Source organism: Pelophylax lessonae, assembly GCF_965119305.1.
Source record: "Pelophylax lessonae genome assembly, chromosome: 11".
Lineage (NCBI taxonomy): Eukaryota > Metazoa > Chordata > Amphibia > Anura > Ranidae > Pelophylax > Pelophylax lessonae.
This window is the reverse complement of record NC_138778.1, coordinates 192137550-192144957: the sequence shown is the minus strand read 5'-3', so window position 1 is coordinate 192144957 and position 7408 is coordinate 192137550.

Below are 7408 nucleotides of genomic sequence, written 5' to 3'. Positions count from 1 at the left end.
CTTCCCCGATCGTCGGGGAATCTAGTTTGGAGATCCGCCCGCCTGTGTAAACAGAGCGGGCGGATCTCCATAGTGACAGGGAGTGACAGATCGGAGTGTTCAGCATAGCTGAACATCCGATCTGTCCCTGACTCACTCAGTCACCTCCCCCCACACACGTCAGTAAGCACCAGGCATACATTAACCCCTCCCTCTCCAATAAAATTAACCCCTTCCCTGCCAGTGTCATTTTTACAGTAACAGTGCATATATATAGCACTGATTACTGCAGTAATGTCACTGGTAACCCCAAAAGTGTCAAAAATGTCAGTCAAGGGTCCGATCTGTCCGCCGCAATGTCGCAGTACCGCAAAAAAATCGCAGATCGCCGTCATTACTCGTTAAAAAAAACCCACCAAAAATGACAGAAATCTTTCCCTTAGTTAGTAAACACAATAACTTTTGCGCAAACCAATCAAAATACGCTTATTGTGATTTTTTTTTTACCAAACATATGTAGCAGAAAACAAATTGGCCAAAAATTAAAAAAAATTTTGATTTTTAAATTTTTTTGGGGGGGGAATTTCATATAAGAAAATGTTAAAAATATTGTTATTTTTTTCAAAATAAACGCTCTTTTTTTGTTTATAGCGCAAAAAGTAAAAATCGCACAGGTGATCAAATATCGCCAAAAGAAAGCTCTGCTTGTGGGGAAAAAAGGACGTAAATTTAGTTTGGGTACGGCGTCGCACGACCGCGCAATTGTCAGTTAAAATCACACAGCGCCGAATCGCAAAAAGTGGCCTGGACGTAAGACAGCAAAATCCTCCGGTGGTAAAGTGGTTAAGGAGAGTGTATAGTTTATATTCATACCTGAATGCGCTACACTTTTTTCATGCACTGTATTCTGTCCAGCCAGTCCTGGGATCTGCAGCAGCCTAGCCATTTCCTTGACATTTTTCAAGAATAATAATCTATATAATCTTTGCAGAATACACTGCATTTAACCAGTATAAGCAGTTCCAGCTCCTGCAGGTTCACAGTGTAATGCTGATCATCCATTTAAAAATAAGCAATCATAGATTCAATCTTTTCAAACAATCTTTGGCTTGAAAGCAAATACAAGATTTATTAATCATATTTTACATAGAAAATCAGCACTTTATGTAGGGAAAAAACAAAACAAAGAAGCAGCTAGATGATGTGAATAAGCAATACTAAACCAAATAAAAAAACAAAAACAAATGTAAAGCGCTACAAAATACAAATAATTATGTGAACCCATATCCAGCATACACAAAAGATATTTCTCTATCTTCCATTTACAGACGCAGCTTCTATACTTCTTATCCATTTGGGTTATGCTGCCCCCTGCAGGAATAGTTCTAGGCAGGAAAAAAGTAATTTTCCACGCCCATGGGGCTGTCCCCACAGGCATAACCCCACACCCTCTGCTCCAGCAGACCAGTTATTTTCTGCCTAGAGAAGGAGTAGGACCTAGGTTTCCTGCTGGGACTTCAGTCTCAGTTTTTTATTCTTTTCATAATATTTTGTTTTTATTTCTCTTTACTCACTTGGCTAGTTAGTGTTCAGGGGGATCCTCCTGGTGATCTGCAAGCAAGGCTGGCTGGGGTTTTGCACTGGATAATCTAGATCCTTAAGGTCTCCCCAGCCTGGCCTACGAGCATGAGCAGGTTATAGTCCCGCACTAGGCCTCGCCACAACGGAGCCCCGTTCTGTTGGGGACGAGCCTGCGAATGGATGTCTCGCTGGGACGCGATTGCAAGGAACATCCTGAGTTTCAGCATACCCCTCGGCTGGCAGCACCCCCACTCCGGGTGGGAGGTGGTTCTGCCCGGAGTGGAGCCCACCCGGTCCATGGTATGGTAAGTATATGTAGCCCCCCTTGCCCCTTGATGGCCTTGGGGGGATGTGGGCCCTCTCCTGGGGGTAATAGGACCTGGACTTCCTAAAAGATCCCTATGGCCTATCCGGTTGCCCGGCTTGGTGCCTTGTCCCCCTTTCCCTCCCCCTGGGGGGTGCTGCTGGCTGGGACGCCTGGCGTCCTGGGGGGGGTGGCAATAGTACCTTTTTTTTCTTGCTGGGTCTGGTGGTAGATCCTTGAGGCCTTCATATTGGGGGTCCCTGACCGCATGGCACGCTGTGGACGCAGCCATCTTTAGTATGGGCAATGTAAAATATTTTTCCCATTGACTTGTATGGGGCAGCCATTTTCCCTTTGTTTACTATTGAATTGCATTGGCAGCCATTTTTGTGTAACCCTATGGAGCTAACACAGGCAGCGTGACCTTTCACACACCAGGCTCATGTAATTTCCTGTGACTCTTCCTGCTGCACAGTCCGATTCAGGAGGTTTCCTCTGAAGGTGGTACAGTACTGGGGTCTTTGTGGGCATATCCCTGCACATTCTGCTGTCTGTATATATTTAAAAGGGACTCCACAGACCGCTGCGATCGGCGGTAGGAACCGCAATCAGCGTTTTTAAAGTGACAGTACTCCTTTTTTCAGTTGCTTTGAATATGAAGTCCCAGGCAGTAAATTTACCCTCAGACCCACTTAGTGCGATGCCCGGACTGTCCGGATCGCAGTCGATGTCCACAATTTCAGCAGCCCTGGAAAGCCTGGCCCCGGTGTTGGCCTTGTTACGTCAGAGAGGAATTGCGATTTTGGGATATCTGGACGATCTCCTGTTGCGAGCATACTCTCATTCAGATCTGTTGGGCAACATCTCAATTACGTTTCAGACCCTTCCGGAATTCGGGTGGACAATCGATTTAAAAAAATCTGCTCTGACGCCATCCGTATGGATCACTTATCTGGGGCTGACTCTCGACTCTGCTCTGGCGAGGGTCTTTCTTCCATTGGAAAAGCTTCAGAAGTTGCAAAGGGCGATCAGGTTGCTGATGGAAACCGATCGGTCTTCCCTATGGACTTGCATGAGGGCCCTGTGTCTGATGTTATCGATCTTCGAGGCAGTCCAGTTTGCTCAGTCTCACTTGAGGTCTCTGCAAAAAGAGATTCTTGCAAAATGGAACAGGAACCCTCGGCCTTTGGATCAGAAGATTAGTTTGAGCCATCGCACAAGATCGGCTCTCTCCTAGTGGATCAAGTCGCCAGCTTTATGTCAGGGCAAGTCCTTCCTGCCGCTGTTCTGGACGGTGGTCATACACGGACGCCAGCCTGTCGGGCTGGGGCGGTGAGCTGGGGAAGCTCTGTGCCCAGCGAACTTGGTCAACGGAAGAGTCTTCCTTGCCGATCAATATTCTGGACTCGGAGCTCAGAGCGATCAAGCTTTGCCTGTTCCACAGGACGAGTCAGCTACGCGGGTCTCCGGTTTGGATACAGTTGGACAATGCCACAGCCGTTGCTTATATCAATCATCAAGGGGGCACCAAGATTGCCCTGGCGGCCACAGAGGTGGCCGAGATTCTGGTTTGGGCGGAAGCCAATGTTCCGGCTCTTTCCGCTGCCTCAGGGACCAATCTTCCATCCTGCTTTACGGTCGCTGGCTTTAACGGCTTGGCTGTGGAAAGCAAGGTGTTGAGGGATAGAGGCCTTTCTGATTCAGTGATTCCTACACTTTTGAAGACCAGGAAATCGTCATCCAGGAAGATCTATCATCGTACCGAATTCAGGTGCTTATAATTTGCTCTACTTCTCCATTGTGGTGCAACACCTGCGCCAAATTCAAAATAAAATACTGATAGTTTGCATCCTCTAAAATTTAAGCTTATTAAGATTAACTTTTTTTTGGCATATAGAGAGATGTTTTGTGATGTATCGTGCACATTTACTAAAAGTGGCGCAGCATGTGCCAAATTCAAGTACAAGTTCTAGAAGGGTACATGAATTTGACAAACCTGCACCAATTTTAGACCGCATGCAAGATACTTTTGAAAAATCTACTGGAACTATGGCAGTCTTTATGAATTCCAGAAAGACAGAATATTTTTGTATTGAATACATTACTGGATGAAGTGGTGGTGACACTTTTTATTTTTATATATATATTTATTTATTTTTTTGTGTTGTGAGATAGGTTTGCCATTTGATTGAGGGTGTAGTGTACTGAAAGATGAAATAAAAGTGCAGAGAGAGAACAGAGGCCAGTGTGCAGCAAGCTTATCTTTGCTATAGCTTCTTGCCTTTACATTACTCCCTCCTAGTGGTCAAAATTAGCTACACCATTTTTATGTGTTTTTTTTTTTTTGCATTACACTTGTGTAATAACTTGAAGCTTGAAGAATTTTGAATAATAAAAAAATGTTCAAATCTAACACTGAATAATGTTTAGCCCAGGTTCACACTAGTTCTGCTGCATAACCAAGTGGCTTTCAGTGGGTTTTTGTGGCTTGTTTATACATGTTTCTATGTGATTTTCATGCTTCATTTGTTTGTTTTTGCAATGATTTGTGATATCATTGTTGCTAGGAGGAAGAGATTGGATTTTAGGCAAAACAAGAGCCAAAAACACATGTACATGTTTTTATCTTCATCCTATTGGGGTCGATAAGAACAAAAACACACTGTATAAGACTAAGGCTCTGTTAACATACTGACGTATCGGATCACGGGCAGAATCACAGTGATCCTGCCCGCTATCCCGAATCATTGCAAATCATGGGAGGCCCATGTGATATGCGTGACTTTTAATGGCACACAAAACGTGGCACAATTTTGCCGCAATTGTCGCCCGACGAATCTCGGTAAAATCGCACAAACAGAATCGCGGGACACCTGTTGCTCTAAAAAAGTACTTCTTTTGGGCGACAGGCGTCCCGCGATTCTGTTTGCACGATTTTAGCATGATTTGTAAGGAGACAATCGCGGCAAAATCGCGCCACGTTTGGGGTACCATTGCAAGTCACGGGACTCGCACAGTTGTCCTGCGATTTGCAATGACTCAGGATCGCAGGCAGAATCACCAGGGGTTTGAGGAGGATCAATACTTCTTTAATCTTTTTACACTTTTTTTTCTGTATATGGTATGATCCAATGCATTTAATTGAAGAAACTGACCCCCAAAAATTATAATGTGAATATGCATTTAAATTCCTAGAGTATGACCTTCTATTTATTTCTTTATGCATGTATTACTTTTTAATTTATATTCAATTGATTCTAAATTTTGCTTTTCTTTTATCCAGAGGACTTTTCTAGCATTTGCGAGAATGATGACCCAATCCAGGTGTGGTAGTAGCTGAATGATAGTCAATGCTGAATGGAGACTATCTGTAATTGCAGGCAGGTGGGGCAATATGAAATTTGGCTTCACTGCAGGACCCTGGTGCTGCACAGACCTTTGACATTTCCAGATAATTGTAATAATGTCAAATCACCCTGCAATAAGTAGAAGATACTTGGTTCTCCCACTGAAAGTGACCTTTCCTGTAACTGTAAACAATGCCCCTACTAACTTCATTAGACTCCTAAGTTGTGTCTATTAAAGTTTTTTTTTTTTTTTTATAGGAGTCTATAAAAGAATGTCTATCCCAAATATAGAACTGTGCAATGCTACATTAAACATAAAACTTTGTGTACCTGTTCTGGATCTTAAGATACTTATTACTGTCATTGCTGTAATCTTGTTAAACTATTTAAACCTAGCCAGTACTCAGGATGAGTGCTGCTTTGTCTTTCAGCCTTCCCTGCATCCTGTGTTCCTGTTACTCTGTATTCTGATTCCAGTTGCTGATTTGGCTTGTCTGACCACTCTCTGAACTCCATCTGCATCGACCCAGGCTTATCCTTTACCTCCGCTTCTGTTTCTGTCTGCTCCATTGGCTCCTATTGCACTGGTTGGCTCCTGACCCGGCTTGTATCCAGACCACGTCTTTGCCTGCTCCTTTGTACCTGATCTGTCCTGCCAGTATACTACCTGGCTTGCCTGACCCTGCTTCCTGACACATCCTGCTGTGCCTGCGGTTCTACAATCTGCTACCAGTGCATGTCTCACCTGCTCGCTGTCATCACTACCAGCCCGCTTCAGTCTGCTGTCCTTCAGCTGTCTACCACCCTGTCTGCTGCGCTAAAGTCTACCGACAACCTCTCCTGTCTGGTGCAGATACCCACTGTGCTTCTGGAGGTGTAAGAGAGGCCTTCCTCATCATTTCAGGCTCTTCTGCACCTGTACTTTGGCACCCAGACTCTGCTCTACCATACGTCCTAGAAGTAGACAGCAGTAGTGGCAGAACTGTCCCAACGTCAAGGAGCCACTGTTGTGTTCTTCTCACGCAAACTATCCCCTACAGAAAAAAATAGGATGTTGGAGACCGTGAACTCTTGGCAATCAAGGCAGCTCTGGAGGAGTGGAGGTACCTCTTAGAAGGGGTGGCTCATCCAATTCTGGTATACACAGACCAAAAAATCTGGAATGCTTGCAAGCTGCAAAATGTCTGAAGCCAGATGGGCACTCTTTTTCTCCAGATTTACTTTTCATATTACCTACAGACCCGGGTCAAAAAACACAAAGCCAGACGCACTCTCTCACATGTTCTGTGATGCAAAAGAATCTGCGATCCCTGATATGTTTTTGTCTTCTGGAAACTTCCTGCTGTTGCAAGAAGACATGTTACCTCAAACTAAGCAGGCATCTGTGGGAATTCCATCACCCTCTGGGGTAACCCCTGCAAGCAAGGGATGGACTTTTGTGGCATAAGAATAAAATCCTCGTACCTGAAAATTTGCGGGTCACTGATCTTGGTTTCTGCCATGACCATGCCCTTCATAAGAATACCAAACTGTTACAGCATACCTTTTGGTGACCCAATCTAGAAAAGGACTGCATAAGAGATGTTGAAGCCTGTGTTACATGCATCTGGACAAGAGGAGCAGAACCAAGTCTTGGGGTCTACTTAAACCTCCTTTTACAGACAGGCTGTGGAAAATTATATTGATGGACTTTATTGTGGAACTTGCCCCTTCCAAAGGCTACACTGCCATCTTTGTGGTTGTGGACTGCCTATCCAAGATGGCACATTTTGTACCCATGAAGGGCACAGCATCAGCTGTGGATATGGCACGAATATTCATTAAGAAAAAATTATAAGACTGCATGGAGTTCCTGCCAATATAGTGTCTGATCGCGGGGTTCAATTTATCCCTAAATTTTGAAAAGCCTTATGTGTAACTTTGAAAACCGAGTTGTCCTTTTCTTCAGCATATCTTCCACAAACCAGTGGTCAAACAGAGAGGACCAATCAGACATTGGAGCAATACCTATAATGCTTCTCATCCTTTTTGCAAGATGACTGGGTATCGCTGTTGCCATTGGCCGAGTTTGCATACAACAATTTGGAACATTCTGCTACTAAACAATCTCTGTTTTTGGCAATTATGGGTACCATCCTTCTTTTCTGATCACTGTAATTCCTGAATGTCCTGTTCCTGCTGTTCAAGATACAGTAAA